This window comes from Rhinolophus sinicus, chromosome 18 (assembly GCF_057876585.1).
Source record: "Rhinolophus sinicus isolate RSI-liver-muscle chromosome 18, RSI-T2T, whole genome shotgun sequence".
Taxonomy (NCBI): Eukaryota; Metazoa; Chordata; class Mammalia; order Chiroptera; family Rhinolophidae; genus Rhinolophus; species Rhinolophus sinicus.
This window is the reverse complement of record NC_142518.1, coordinates 35,758,624-35,775,568: the sequence shown is the minus strand read 5'-3', so window position 1 is coordinate 35,775,568 and position 16,945 is coordinate 35,758,624. Positions and strand designations below refer to the sequence as shown.

The window sequence follows — 16,945 nt, the reverse complement described above, 5'->3', positions numbered from 1 at the left end:
TTTGCTGTTTTTCTCAAGAACGTCTAATATCCAAAGCAATACACTTGCCTATATAGAGTGTTTGGCATAGGATAACACACATACAGTATAGTAAAGATCAAGGAGGAAATTTATACCATTTCCTGCTAGAATTCACTGCTAGAATATTCATCAGTGAGATAGTGAAGACAATGACCTTTCAGTTAATTTGAATTCATGAATCTTTCCAGATCGCAGATTGATTCTGAAAATATAACGCCTACAAATTGTCCACCAATTTACTTCACCTGGATGATTACTGTGAAGCTTCACATTATAGCAGTGAATAAAACAGGCTGAAGAAAAACATATAGAACAAATGCTAATTTTTCAGTTCAGTAAACATTTGCTGATTATATATTTCTGTACAGATTGCTGAGTTAGGTGCTGTGCTATGGAGGGAACAAAGGTGTATCAAATAATTGCTACTACTTTTAAGTACCAGCTAGAGGCCATGGACTTTGTATTTAGTACCCGTTAGCAACGCCGTAACATAGATATTGTTACCCCCATTTTATCAACAAGAAAATGGAGGCTCAGGGAAGTTAGATAACTTTCCCAAGGTTACGTAGCTAGTAAGGGATAGAATTAGTATTTGAACCCTGATCTGACTCCAGAATCCATGTTATTCCCATGAACCAAAGTCCCTTCCTTTAAGGAGTACTGAGTCATTTTTATTTTGATTTATATAATTGTATGCTAAATTATGTAAAGTCAATTATAAAAGTACATATTCTTTGATCATTTATATGAGTCTATTTTCTGTCCTCAACTAGGTTATAAGCTCCCAGAAGGCAGACACCATACCATAATTTTGTAACTTTCCTTGAAGTGGCTAGTATGGTGCTGAAAAGCTCTTCGATATATACTAGTGGTTTCATAAATTTTCCCCCAGCCTGATTTCTGAAGTATAAGCCAAATAATACTTGTTACCTAAGGGAAGAGGAAGGAAAATTAGTATATTATGATAATAGCCTATACATGGACGGTCAATTAAGTTTGCAAACTCATCCTAGAAAAATGCTACACACCTCATTGCTGAATATCACTGCAGTGAACTTCGAAGTACTCCCCTTGGGAAGCTATACACCAACTCCAGCACCTAGTCCACGCTTCAAAGCAATTTTGGAACTCTTTTTCTGGAATGGCCATCAGAGCTGTCATCGTATTACACTTGATGTCTTGAATATCATCAAAATGTCTTTCTTTCAATATTTCCTTTATCTTCGGGTAAAGAAAGAAGTAACTGGGGGCCAGATCAGGTGAGTGGAGACAGTGTTCCAATACAGTTATTTGTTTACTGGCTGAAAACTCCTTCACAGACAGTGCCGTGTGAGCTGGTGCATTGTCGTGATGCAAGAGCCATGAATTGTTGGCGAAAAGTTCAGGTCGTCTCACTTTTTCACGCAGCCTTTTCAGCACTTCCAAATAGTAAACTTGGTTAACTGTTTGTTCACTTGGTACAAATTCATAAGGAATAATCCTAATAGCAAAAAATGTTAACAATATCATTGCAAGAAGTTCGTGAACTTAGTTGTCCAACCTCGTATTCATTGACATTAACTCCTATTTGATGTATATTACCTTAATTAACCTGCAAAACCATACAAAATTGGTACTATTATCCTCATTTTGCAAATCAGAAAGCTCATGCTCAGAAAAATTAACTATCTGGCCCAAGATCACAGAACCAGCAATTGATGTAGCAAAAATTCAAACGTAATTCTATCTAACCAGAGTTCATGCTTTTAACTTTTTCACTGTCTTTTCTATTCTAAGACCCCATAGATTGAAAGATATACCCTTGATTTAATGAGTTTTTCAAAGAATTAAGGAATACAGACACATTAAATAATAGGTGGATTGGAAAAATTTCCAATTTCAGAATAGGAAAATGTATGTCTGAAGAGGCAAGAACATGAGGTACATTATATTTGCAATATGTTTTAGAGTTTCCTTTGAATGCTGATGTCAAAAAGACAAAGAAATTCTTCAGTGTGGTATTAATGGCATTTAGGAAAGTGCTGAAAATGTTCAAAGATGTTAGGCATTCAGTGCATACTGTTTTGAATTACAGACCTCCTGTGCTCTTATGAACGAGTAACACCAGCCACATGACCAATCTCAAAGGGATCAAACTGATCTGAAAATTTGTCGAGATAACTTTAATGAAGTTTTATAATTCCAACATAGAGAGGTTTTGTTTTTATTTTTATTTTTTGATGTTTTTTTAAAGAATGCCTTTAAGAAACATTTCAAAAGCAGCTCTCTTCCCAAGTCTTGGAAGCTTTCCCATCCTCTCCACTCCCATATCACTTGTCCTACAATGGAGGCTAATTACCTCTGTCCTGGCCTACAACTCCACGCTAATCCAGACAAACCCTGCTCTTGACTTTAGTACAGAGTCAGGGTGGGATCCACAAGACTGTGGGAATTGGATGGGGATTCCCTACAATCTTGTTGCTACTTCCATGTACTATCCCCACACCCTCAAAAAGGGGAATCCTTTTCCTTTTGTGGTCTTTGGAATTTTTTAATTTGTCAGACTTAAATTTCATCTTAGACATGAATTAGAAGTAAAAATAGATCTTTGTGAAGGGGGTTACCAGATACCCTGCACAAAAATATCAGGTCTCTAAGGTGGGTGCGAGCAGAAGAACTTAGGCAGGGAATCTTTCTGGTTGCCTACTGTATGTAAACACATTTGACTTCAAAGAGTATGTTGTAAACTACCATATGATATTGCCTCTCATAAATTGGGAGACTAATTTTCTAGTAAAACCCAATATAACACAACAATTTACAAGTGGCTTCAAAGCCCCATCCTATTCCATAGCAACCCACCTTCAGGATAACTTTTCTGATGTTAATTCTTTTCTAATTTGTTTAAAGGCAACAGTAAATATTTAACCCCTGGACTGCATGGGACTCGTGGCACACCCTAGCCAGGTACTGTGGACAGATTCTTCACTTGTGAATTTAAGTTTGTAATCAAGAGCTTTATAGCCTTACATTAACTAGCACTCATTATTTAAATGTCATTGTAAATTACTGAACCCAAAATTTTATGTGTTCCATGTAATGCAAGTAAACTATCTGTCTCCTATTCATACCTAGCATTGCCAGATTTCCAGTCTTGGATGCAATCATTTCAAATTTTAGCTTGCTTCCAGTAAAATTACATTTTTTTACTAACTGAATAGATAAATAATCCCATTATCATGCAGAAGATTTGGAATGTGAAAAACTCACTCTATGCAGGGAACATTTCACTCTGTTGGAACTAAGTTTACAGGCTCCATGATGAGGAGGAGGAAAGTCAGATGTAAGCTCTGCTCATGGGAATGAATTGCCTAGCTAAGAGTATCCTGGAGTCCAGTCAAGCCAGGGGATGATATTCAGATCTTTCTAATATTTCTGGCACCAAAGGGCATAATTGAGACTGCAAGAAAACTTAAGATTGTCACTAAAAAGAAAATAGGTTGTGATGTGAAGGCATGAAGACATTAGTGAATCATTTCAGCAAACAACAATCATAAAACTGAACAGAAGTGTCAAAAACAACAATTTTAAAGCTTGGGAAATGGCCAAAGGCAGAAAACAACTTGAGAAGCATTTAATCTTGGGAAATTTCTTGAGCTTCAGGTAAGAACAGCAGAATTCTGTGGCTTTTATTCCTGGATCTGCTTACATACCCTTCTCCAAGCTTTGTTGGTAAGAACTTAGTTTTACCAGCATGGGGTTGGCTGTGAAAACTAACTCTGCTGCTAGAGGGTTAAAAACTCAATATGCTGTGTAAAGCAGTCCAGTTATCTCAGTCTCCAAAACTGTTGGTTTGTGGTTAAACATGAAAATAACCTCAAAGTCTACCACCTGACTCCTCCCCTACACTAACTCCTTGCCAGAACTCCAAATGCCAACCTGCCTACAGCATGGCCTAACAGTAAAAGTGCAGGTTCTGGACACAAACCCATGCTACCACTTACAAGTTGTCACGTTTGTGAGTATGGAGGGCAACTTTCTTATTTTGAAGAGAAAGTGGTCATAGCTTTGTGTATATTGTCAAAGTATTAAAGAAATTTTTGGAATCTTTTTTTTATGTTATTTTATTAAATTTATTGGGGTGACAATTGTTAGTAAAATTACATAGATTTCAGGTGTACAATTCTGTATTACATCATCTATAAATCCCATTGTGTGTTCATCACCCAGAGTCAGTTCTCCTTTCATCACCATATATTTGATCCCCCTTACCTTCATCTCCCACCCCCCACCCCCTACCCCCCTTACCCTCTGGTAACCACTAAACTATTGTCTGTGTCTTTAAAAAAAACAAAACTCAATATGGGGTCTATATGGCTTAATCATGACTAAATCAACTACAAGTAATAAATTTGATAGAAAACAAATGAGAATTCACAGCATGCTTAGCCTATTGTAGTCCTGGTTAGGGTGAGTAACAAACAAGTCAAAAATTTAGCAGGGAGATCCTGGACATGACAGAGCCATAAAAGGGCTGAGATAAGATCTCCACATATCTGGATGTTTGAGAAACTACACATATGCACAAAGGAAACTAAAGGAAGCACAGCAAAAAGTAGAAACTAAGTGGGAAGGAACTGAAAATTAGCTGCAAATTTGAATGTATCCCCCAACCCACACAGTTCTCAATCAGCAGAATGTGGAAATCTTACAGGCTTGAGATGTCACAGCATAACCTCTGCCCAAATCAGTGACTAGCCATCAAGTTATGCAGAAACAGGAGTGACCCCTAGGAAACCATGCTGAAAAATAAAAGCAAGAATAAAAATGTGAGAAAAGACTTCAGTGGCCACATACCATGGAGAGACCAATTCCACAGTTTAAGTCCAGACAAGTACTAAAAAACAACAACAACTCTCAGAAAAATAAAACAGAATCCAGGGTCACTACAATCTACAGTTAAACCTTGAACAACATGGCTTTGAACTTCATGGGTCCACTTATATGTGGATTTTTTCAATACATTCATACAGTACTGTAAATGTATTTTCTATTCCTTATGATTTTCTTAACATTTTCTTTTCTCTAACTTACTTTATTGTAAGAATACAGTATACTCCTATAATATATATAACGTACAAAATATATGTTATCAGTAAGGCTTCTGGTCAGCATTAGGCTATTAGTAGTTAAGTTTTTAGGAAGTTAAAAGTTGTAAATTTAGCTCAGTTGGTTAGAACGTGGTGCTCTCAACAACAAGGATGCTGGTTCAATCCCTGCATGGGCCACTGTGAGCTGCACACTCCAAAAGTATATTGAAACAACTACTTGACTTGGAAATGACGGGTCCTGGAAAAACACACAAAATAAGTAAAAGTTAAAAAAAAAGTTATAAATGGATTTTCAATTGTGTAAGGGCTCAATGCCCCTAACCCCTGTATTGTTTGGGGTTCAACGTCATAATCCAAAATGTTTAGTTTTCACTCCAAAATGATAAGACCTGCATAGAAAAAGAAAAATGTGGTCCATACTCTGGTAAATGAAAAATCAGTGAAAGAAACTGACTCTGTGTAGACTCAGGTGTTGAATCTAGCAAATATTTAAAATCTATTACAATACATTAAAATGTGTTCAAAGTATAAAAGTATAAAAGAATTAAAAGAATATATGATGGCATTGACTTAACAAAGAGAGAATCTCAAAAAAGGAAATAGAAACTATAAATAGTAACGAAATGGGAAATCTAGAATCAAAAAGTACAATAACCAAAATGAAAAGCTTAATATCAGATTTGATATATCAAAAGAATCAGTAAACTTGAAAATAAATTAAAATTATCCAATACAAAGAACAGAGAGGAAAGTGCTTGAGAAAAATTCACAGAGCCTCAGAAAGTTGTGGAACTAAGACTAATGTTCCATTTTCACAAGAAGAGAAAAAAAGGAGCAGAAAATATATTTGAAAAAAAATGATCAAAACCAATGCAAATTTACGAAAAACATTAATCTGCAGTTGCAAGAAGTTCAACAAAACCTAAATAGGATAAACACAGAGGTGCCAAACTAGATATATCATACTCAAGCTGCTAAAAGCCAAAGATAAAAACAAAGTGAATATCTTAAAATTAGCAAGAAAAAAATATTTATCACAAACAAGAGAACAACAATAAAATAAACAGGTAACTTCAAAAACAGTGTAAGACAGAAGGCAGTAAAATTACATATTCAAAGTGCTAAAAGAAAAAAAAAGTCAACTGTGAATTTTATACCCATCAAAACTTAAAAGATAAAGGTGAAGTAAAGACATTCCCAGATAAAGAAAAATGGAGTGAATTCATTGCTAACAGATATGTCCTATAAGAAATGTTAAATGAAGTTATTGTTCATGCTGAAGTGAAATGGCACAAGATGTTAAATCAACAAAAATGAATGAAGAACACTGGAAATAATAAATATGAGCACATATATAAAAGACTGTGTGTATTTGTGTGTGTTTATTTATACATATGTATCACATATTTCTCTTTTCTTTATTATTTTAAAAACATACCATTATTTACAGAAATAATTATACCATGTATTGTTAGATATATAGCATATACAGAGGGTGTCAAAAATGTATACACATTTTAAGAAAGGAAAAAACTGTATTAAAATTGTAATACTCAATATATACGGATAACAAAAGATGAATGCAAGTCATGTGTATACATTTTTTAGCACCCCTGGTATACATACACTACATGATAATACTAGAACAAATGTGGGAGGAGGAAAGGGAAATACACTGGAGCAAACTTGCTCTATTTTGACAGTGGAAATGTAATGGCTGTGTGCGATGTCAGAGGGATAGTGGATGGCGGACAGGGGTTGACACAGTTTGAGGGATATAAATGATAAATGTCTAACTATTACATTGTTTTGTGCACCAGAAACTAATTAAAGAAATGCAACTCATGTTACTCCTCCTACAAAGCATTCCTGAATGGCTACCCAACCTTCAAAACTGGGCCACAATCATGACCCCTGGTGTCCCCCATAGTACATTGTTTATGCCTATTACACGTGGTGGTGTCATACTGACATTTCCCCTCAGTAATTCTGTGAGTAAAAGGGAAGGATCCATTTCCTACTTTTTCCAGTATCTAGCAGAGTTCCTGAACATAGAACACATGGTCAGTCCATTTGGCTTGCTTCTATAAAGATATAAAACAATGTTTTGTAGTTATCGCCAGCATGAGAGATTGTGACTGTACATGGTAGCGGGTTTGGAGTGAGGTGGAATTGATTTTAAATTTGCACTCTTTTGCTATTTGAGTTTTTAAAAAGGTGAGCATGTATTGTTTTTATAATAAAACATGTCTAAAGTTTCCTTTAAAAAAAACTGCTCTATTTTACTAGATTTAAGTCAGGCTTAACTTGAATTAGATTGTTCAATTAAGGATGCATACTTTAATCTCTAGAGTAACCACTAAGAAAATAACTGAAAAATATATAGGCTAAAAATTAACAGAGGTGTTAACATGATATACTAAAATGTATTTCTTTAACACAAAAACAAGTCAGCAAAGGAGGAACTGAGGAATAAAAGAGATATGAGATATATAGAAACAAAAAAGCAAAACAGATAATTCCAATTATAGCAATAATTACATTAAATGTGAATGGACTAAACACTCCAATCAAAAGACAGATCATCCAATTAGATTTTAGAAAAAGCAAGTTTCATCTACATGCTGTTTATAAGATACCACTTTAGTTTCAAAGAAACAAAAATATTGAAATAAAAAGAATAGAAAAAGATATACCATGCTAACAGTAAACATAAAAGAGCTGGCGTGGCTCAATGAACATTAGAGAAAATATACTTTAAGAACAGAATTATTACCTGAAATAAAGACAGACATTGCATAATGATAAAAAGGTCAACACATTAAGGAGATATAACAATTAAACATGTAAATGCAGCTTTGAAAAGAGCATGAAAATACATAAAATGAAACTGACAAAATTGAAAGGAGAAACAAAAAATTCAACAGTTATTGGTGGAAGTTTCAACGCTTTTCTCTTAGTAATTGATAGAACTACCAGTAGACAGAAAATCAGTAAGGATATAGATTTCAACAATACCAACCAATTTAATCAGTGTGTGTGTGTGTGTGTGTGTGTGTGTGTGTGTGTGTGTGTGTGTATGTATGTAAAACATGCCACCTAATATTAGCAGAATACACATTCTTTTAAAGCACACACGGAACATTCTTCATTCTTCAGGATAGTACATACGCTATGCCAAAACACAAATCTCAATAAATTTAAAATATAATTTGTATGTTTTTTTACCACAACAGAATTAAATTACAAATCAACCACAGAAGACAAACCTGGGAAATACCAAATACTTGGAATTAAACAACACAATTCTAAATAAAACATGAATCAAGGAAGTAATCACAAGGGAAATTAGAAAACATGTTGAACTGGAAAAAAATGAAAACAGCATATCAAAATGTACAGAATGTAGCTATGGCATTTCTTAGTGGGAAATTTATAGATGTTTAAAGCCTATATCAGAAAGAAAGAAAAAATTTTAAATCTAAAATTTAATATAAAGATTTTAGAAACAGAAGAGAAAATCAAACCCAAAGTAAATAGATGGGAGGTAGTAATAAAGGTAAGCAGAAATCAGTGAAATGGAAAACAGAAAAACAATACAGAAAGTCAATCAAACCAAAAGTTGTTACTTTAAAAAGTCAAAAAAATAAAAATAAAAATTATAAAACATTAGCTACACTAACAAAGAAAAACAGAAAAGATGGAAATTATCAAAATCAGAAATGAAAGAGGAATTCACTACAGACTTACAGAGATTAAAAGGTAATACTATGACCAACTTTATGTGCAAAAATTAGACAACTTGTTGAAATGGACAAATTTCTAGAAAGAAAAATAAAGAAATTTAGTTAATAATTTAACATTTTCCCACAAAGAAAATCCCTGACACAGAAGTCTTCACTCATAAATTTATTAAATATTTAAGAAAAATATAATACCAATCCTACACAAACTCTTTCAAAAAATAGAAGAGGGAGCTCTTTCCGTCCCTGGCTGCCGCAACTGGAGGAGCTGTTGCCATGCCCACGCATCTGCAATGGATGGTCAAGCGTGACTGCTCCAGCTTCCTGATCAAAAGGAACAAGCAGACGTACAGCACCAAGCCTAATAATCTGAAGACCTGCAAGTCCTTCCGCTACAATGGGCTGATTCACTGCCAGACGGTGGGCGTGTAAGCAGCGACCAACCACAAAAGTGTGTTGGTCACCATGAAGCAGAGATCCGGCTGGCGAAAGCCAGCCACCACCTACGTGTGGACCTCCATCAACTAGAATGCCCGGGCCACCCTCAGCAGCATCCAGCATATGATCCGCAAGAACAAGTACCACCTGGACCTGAGCATGGCTGCCATCGGCAGAGCCAGCGCCATCCTGCGCAGCCAGGAGACAATGACACTGAAGAGGAAGTGGGCTCACCCCACCAAGAGCTCCTGAGCACCTCCCCCCCAAAGCAATAAAGTATAAAGCGTCAGCTGCTTCCCCCACCCCAAATAAATAGAAGAGGGAGAAATGCTATTCAACTCATTTTATGAGTCCAGTAATACATATCACAAGAAAACTACAGACCAATATCTCTCCTTTATATAGATTAAAAAGTCCTTAACAAAATATTAGGAAACTGAATTCAGCAATATATTAAAAGCATTATAGACCGTGACCAAGTGGTGTTTGTGAAATGTAAGGTTGATATAATATCGAAAATCAATTAATTTAAGACACCACCTTAATAGAAAAAAGAAACAAAAAAACAAACAAAGGGGGTGGCCGGTTAGCTCAGTTGGTTAGAGCATGGTTTTAATAACACCAAGGTTGCTGGTTTGATCCCCAGCCACAGTGGGCCACGGTGAACTGTGCCTTCCTTAAAAAAACAAAAAAAGAAAACAAACATGTATGTGTCAAAAAAGGCAGAAAAAATTTTTTACAGAATCTGACACCCATTATGATAAAAAACGCTCAACAAACTAGGAATAAGAGGAAATTTCCTCATCTTGATAAAGGGCATCTGTGAAAAACCTGCCACTAACATCTACTAAATGGTTAAAGATTTAATGCTTCCCCCTGAAGATTAGAGATAAAGCAAATATCAATATATCCCTACTTCTATTATACATTATGTTGGAGGATCTAGCCAATTCAGTAAGGCATGAAAAAAGATATTAAAAGCATGTAGATAAGAAAAGAGGAAGGAAAACTATTTTTATTCACAGATGAATAATCAGTATGAAAATCTTAAGGACCCTACAAAACAACTGTTAGAACTAATAAGTACATCTAGCAAGGTCACAGCATACAGTATTAAATCAATTGCATTTCTATATTCTAGAAAAGAACATTTTAAAAATAAAATTTAAAAGAGTTTCATAATGTAACAAAATATTTAGGAATAATTTTAACAAAAGAAATATGTTTTATAAAGCTCAATTGCACTGCTGTAACCAAATACCATAGACCAGATGACTTATAAACAACAGAAATGTATCAATCACAGTTCTAGAGGCTGGGAACTTCAAGATCAAGACATCAGCAAATTTGGTGTCTCGTGAGGGTTCACTTTCTCTTTCATAGACAGCCATCTTTTTGCTGTGTCCTCACATGGCAGAAGGGGCAAGGGATCTCTCTGTCTCTTTTGTAAGGGCACTAATCCTGTTTATGAGGACTTCACCCTCAAGACCTAATCACCTTCTAAAGGTGCCTTGGGGGTTAGGATTTTAACACATGAATCTTAGGGAGGCACAAACATTCAATCTAGAGCGAAGTGCAAAACCTGTACACTAAAAAGTACAAAACAGGGGCGGCCGGATGGCTCAGTTGGTTGGAGCACGAGCTCTGGACAGCAAGGTTGCCAGTTCGATTCACACATGGGCCAGTGGGCTGCGCCCTCCACAACTAGATTGAAGACAATGAGCTGCTGCTGAATTGCCGGAGGGGCAGCCAGATGGATCAGTTAGTTGGAGTGCGAGCTCTCGACAACAAGATTGCTGGTTTGGTTCCCACTTGGGATGGTGGGCTGCGCCCCTTGCAACTGAGATTGAAGGCGGTGACTAGACTTGGAGCCGAGCTGCGCCCTCCACTAGATTGAAGGACAACAACTTGAAGCTGATGGGCCCTGGAGAAACACACAGTTCCCCAATATTCCCCCCAAAAAAAATTTTTTTAAATGGTCATAATATGACTTAAAAAAAACAACAAACAAAACATTGCTCAGATTAATTAAATAAATTTTAAACAGGAAATGAAAAGATGTTCTACATCACTAATCATTAGGGAAATACAAATTAAAATCACAATGACACATCACCTTACACTTGCTCGAATAAAAGTGTTGCCAAGGCCATTGAGAAAAGGGAACCCTTGTGCACTGTTGGTGAGAATGTAATTTTAAACAGCCACTATAGAAAACAGTATGGAGGTACCTAGAGAAATGTTAAAAATTAAAAAATAGATCTACTATATGTCCCGGCAATCTCACTTCTTTTTATATATCTGAAAGAAATGAAATTTCTATCTTAAAGAGATATCTGAACCCCTGCATTTATTGCAGCATTATTCGTAATAGCCAAGATATGGAAACAACCAGAGTGTCTGCCAATGAATGAATGGATAAGGAAAATGTGGCATATGTAATGGAATATTATTCAGTCATAAAAAAGAGAAAAAAAATCTTGTCTTTTGAAACAATGTGGATGAACTTTGAGGGCACTAGTTTAAATGAAATAAGTCAAATACTGTATGTTCTCACTAATATACAGAATCTAGAAAAGCTGAACTAATATAAATAGAGAGAATGGTGGTTGTCAGGGGCTAGGAGTTAGGGAAAACTGAGAGATGTTGGTCAAAGGGTTCAAACCCCCAGCTATAATATGAATAAGTTCCAGGGATCTAATGTACAGCATGGAGACCATAACTAACAATACTGTATTATATACTTGAAGGTTGTTAGGTGAGTAGATCTTACATGTTATCACCAATCACATGCAAGGCAATTATGTGAGGGGATAGAGGCATTAACTAACCTTATTGTGGTAACCATTTTGCAATATATACATATATCAAATCATCACATTATATACGTTAAATTTAAATATGTTATATGTCAATAATATCTCAATAAAGAAAAAATTAAAGAAGACCTAAATGAATGGAGAGATGTACCATGTTCATTGATTGGAAGATTCAATGTTGTTAAGATGGCAAGTGTCCCCAAATTGATCTACTGACTCAACAAAATCAGTATCAAAATTCCAGCAGTCCTCTTATTTAGGTAGAAATTGACAAGCTGATCATAAAATGTATATGGAAATGCATATGATCTGGAATAGCCAAAACAATTTTGAAATGGAAGAATCAAATTGAAAGACTTCAACTACTTGCTTTCAAAACTTGGTGTTGGCATGAGGATAGACATATAGATCAATCAAAAAGAGTAGAGGGGGAGGGCCGGCCCGATGGCTCAAGCAGTTGGAGCTCTGTGCTCTTAACTCCAAAGGCTGCTGGTTCGATTCCCACATGGGCCAGTGGGCTCTCAACCACAAGTCTGCCGGTTCAACTCCTCAAGTCCCGCATGGGATGGTGGGCTGCACTCCCTTCAACTAGCAATGGCAACTGGACCTGGAGCTGAGCTGCACCCCCCACAACTAATACTGAAAGGACAACAACTTGAAGTTGAACAGCACCCTCCACAACTAAGATTGAAAGGACAACAACTTGACTTGGAAAAAAGTCCTGGAAATACACACTGTTCCCCCAATAAAAGTCCTGTTCCCATTCCCGAATAAAGAAAAAAAAAGGAAGAAAAAGAAAAACTGGAGATATGCTCAAAATGTTAACATTGATTTCAAAAATATATATATAGAGAGGGCCCAAAGATAGATCCAAACATTTATGATCAATTAATTTTCAACTAAGATGCCAAAGCAATCCAATGGGAAAGGATAGTCTTTCAACAATTGGATATTTGGAGCAACTGGATATCCATATAACAATAAAAAAGTAACTTAAATCCTTGCCTCATACAATACACAAGAATTAATTCAAAGTAGATCATAAATTTAAATGACAGAGCAAAATTATAAAACTTCTAGGAGAAAATTTTCTTAACCCTGACTTAGGCAAAGATTTAACTATGGCACCAAAATCATGCTCCATGAAATTTTTAAAAACAATAAGTTGGATTTCATCAAAATTAAGAACTTTTGCTCTTCAAATAAAAATAAAGCCAAGACTTGAAGAAAAAATTGTCAAATCACATGTCAGACAAATAACTTGTATCCAGAATATATAATTAACTCTCATATCTCAATAAGAGACAAATCACCCAATAAAAATGGGAAAAACTTTTGAACAGACATCTCATCAAAGATTATATACAATATTTAATAAGCACATGAAAATTGATCAACATTATTAGTTATTGGGGCAATACAAATTGAAATGAAAATTAAAATCATAATAAGATATCACTTTACACTACAATAGTTATGATCAAAAAATTGACAATACAAAGTATTGACAAGGATATGGAGAAACTCAACCTCTCATACATTATTGAAGGGAACATAAAATGATACAACCACTATGGAATACAGTTTGACAGTATCTCTAAAAGTTATGCATTCAATTTCTATATAACCCAGCAATTCCATTTCCAGTTATCTACCCAAGAGAAATGAAAACACCTGTCCACACGAAAACTTGTAAGTGAATGTCCACAGCATTGTTCACAATAGTCCAAAACTGGAAACAACCCAAATGTCCATCAATTGGTGAATGGATAAACAAAATGTGGTATATCCACACAGCAGTATGCTACTCAGTAACAAAAGGGAATAAACTAAATGAACTATTGATAATATGAGAATGTAGATGAACCTCAAAAACATTATACTGGGCGGCCCGGGGGCTCAGGCAGTTAGAGCTCCATGTTCCTAACTCCGAAGGCTGCCGGTTCGATTCCCACATGGGCCAGTGGGCTCTCAACCACAAGGTTGCCAGTTCGATTCCTCGAGTCCCGCAAGGGATGGTGGGCTCCGCTCCCTGCAACTAAAATTGAATACAGCACCTTGAGCTGAGCTGCCGCTGAGCTCCCAGATGGCTCAGTTGGTTGGAGCGCATCCTCTCAACCACAAGGTTGCCGGTTCGACTCCTGCAAGAGATGGTGGGCTGTGCCCCCTGCAACTAGCAACGGCAACTGGACCTGGAGCTGAGCTGTGCCCTCCACAACTAAGACTGAAAGAACAACAACTTGAAGCTGAACAGCACCCTCCACAACTGAGATTGAAAAGGACAACAACTTGACTTGGGGGAAAAAAAGGCCTGGAAGTACACACTGTTCCCCAATAAAGTCCTGTTCCCCTTCCCCAATAATAAATAAATAAATAAATAAATAAATAAATAAATAAATAAATATCTTTAAAAACAAAACAAACAAACAAAAAACCATTATACTAAGTAATAGAAGCCAGACACAAAAGAGTACTCATTTTATGATTCTATCTATGTGAAATTTCTAGAAAAGTTGCAACCATAGAGACAAATAGCAGATGAGTGTTTCCTGGGGCTGGAGGTTTAGGTGGTAATGGAATTTCATTTGTATGGGAAATGTGTACCAGAGAACTTTTGGGGATGATGGAATCGTTCTAAGACTGGATTATAATGATATTTGCACCATTGAATATATTTACTATAAGTCATCAAATCATACACATACATTGGGTGAATTTTATATCTAGACATTATACCTCAATAAACCTGTTAAGCAAAGAAACTGCAGGACAATATTGAAAAGAATATAACAAGAGTTTATGTCAAATCTGCACAGCCACAAGAGTTAGGAAAAGGGGAAACAAAAAATTTGGCGTGAGGATAATGTGGAATGGGCAAGGAATTTGTCCTTACTTGAAAAGAACAGGTCAGGGTACTCCAGTATATGCAACATGGTGTATACTCAGAGGTGGGAACCTTCAGCTTTTTACTTGGGGGTGATTATGTATCTTATTGGTGTTGTTATTTCTTTCCTTATTATTAGCATGAATTTTCAAAGATTATAAGAAGCATATTTAAAATTGCTTATTTAGGGGTAATGGGGACTTCTAGTTAAGGGGATGACATAGGAGCTAAGGGAAGCATAATTTCAGCCACAATGGACACATACGAGTAGAAACACTGAATAAAATATCAAAAAAGGTAAATATGTAGCCAAACTCAGAAATAAGAAAAGGGTGACTCAAGATGTCAGAAATAAAAAGGGAACTTAAAACCATAGCAGAGCCCCATGAAGAACTGGAATTATTAGGTTGGTACAAATGTAATTGCGGTTTTTGCAATTATTTTAACCTTTTAAACTGCAATTACTTTTGCACCAACCTAACACAAACTGTTACCTTACTCCAAATGGTATTACCCATGAATTGTAGAAACTCCAAATGAAGAATTCTCATAAGAACTGAAGTTGAAGTAGTAAAATCTATAGGATTCCTACAGAAGACAATTCTCACTGAAGATTATTTTATTTTCAGAAAAATTACAGAGCAGATCTAGAAACCCATTACTGTGAGAGATAAACATTAAATACAAGAAATGGAGACTCACCCCTGAGAAACTAGATGCAACCAAGTAATCTGAAAAATAAAATTTTAAATACAGTTGATCCTTGAACAACCCTTGAATAAATGGACCCACGCAATTCAAACCCATGTTGTTCAAGTGTCAACTGTATTTTCAAACCGCAGTTGGGAATACGTTTATGCTGAGGGCCAACTTAAGTCATATACAGATTTTTCAACTCCATAGGAATCAGTGCCGCTAACCCCACATTGCTCAAGGGCCAACTATACATTTTAAAAAGTTTAAAGAATGGAGGTAATAATAGAATTAACAAAATACATGAATAATAGAAACAAATAGAAGTGATAGAAATTAGAAATACAGTAATTAAAATAAAACCCTCAATTAGTGAGTAAATACGAAACCAATTTCAGAGGAAGAGATCATAGTAAATAGAAAGATACATCTCCCAGAACGCAGTACAGAGAAACAGAATATATGATCAACTAAATAGGTACAGAAAATGATTCAATTAATTTAAAAACCTATTCTTTATTTTAAAAAGGTAACCTCCAAGAAAACTAGTTAAAGAAGGAAACTTCCTTAATCTGACAAAAGATATGAAAATCTACCAAAACCTACAGCAACTATCATTCTTGTACTTTTGCCTATTAAAGTGAGGATCAGGAAAAGGATTTCATCTTTTCTAATATTATTATATTGATGTTTCTAGACAATGCAATAAAACAAAGGGAGGATTGGAAATAAAGAAGCAAATTTTGTTCTTATTTGCAAACACCATGATTATCTCTACAACAGGCAAAAATTGCTGGTCATAAGATCAACATAAAAATAATAATGAAATTCCTACATACCAGTAAAAACACATTAGATAATACAATAGAATCTCATTTACAATAACAACAAATACTATACACTAACTAGGAATAAGCATAACACATGATGTGCAGACATTTATGTGGAAATATATCAAATGTTATTGCAAAATGTTGAAAAATAAAGACTTAGGGGGCGGGCGGTGAGCTCAGTTGGTTAGAGCATGGTGCTAATAATACCAAGGTTTGTTGGCTCAATCTCCACATGGGCCACTGTGAGCTGCGGCATCCTTAAAAAAAAAAAAAAAAAAAAAACAAATACTTAGATTAATGGAGAGGTATATCTGTTCAAGAATGGAAAGATTAAATATTTTAAGATTGGCAATTTTTACCAAGTTAATCTCTAAATTAATGCAATTTCAATTAAAGTTCTACCAGAATATTTTATGTAATTTAA

At 35.3% G+C, this 16,945-nt stretch overlaps 2 pseudogenes across 1 annotated transcript in view; one reads left to right on the top strand and one right to left on the bottom strand.

Annotated features, from left to right (window-relative positions):
- LOC109438214 (putative elongation factor 1-alpha-like 3 pseudogene) overlaps nt 1–16,945 on the bottom strand; it is a 109,027-nt pseudogene that overhangs the window by 24,201 nt on the left and 67,881 nt on the right. The window lies entirely within an intron of this gene.
- Nucleotides 9,095–9,544, top strand: LOC109438218 (large ribosomal subunit protein eL28 pseudogene; annotated as a pseudogene).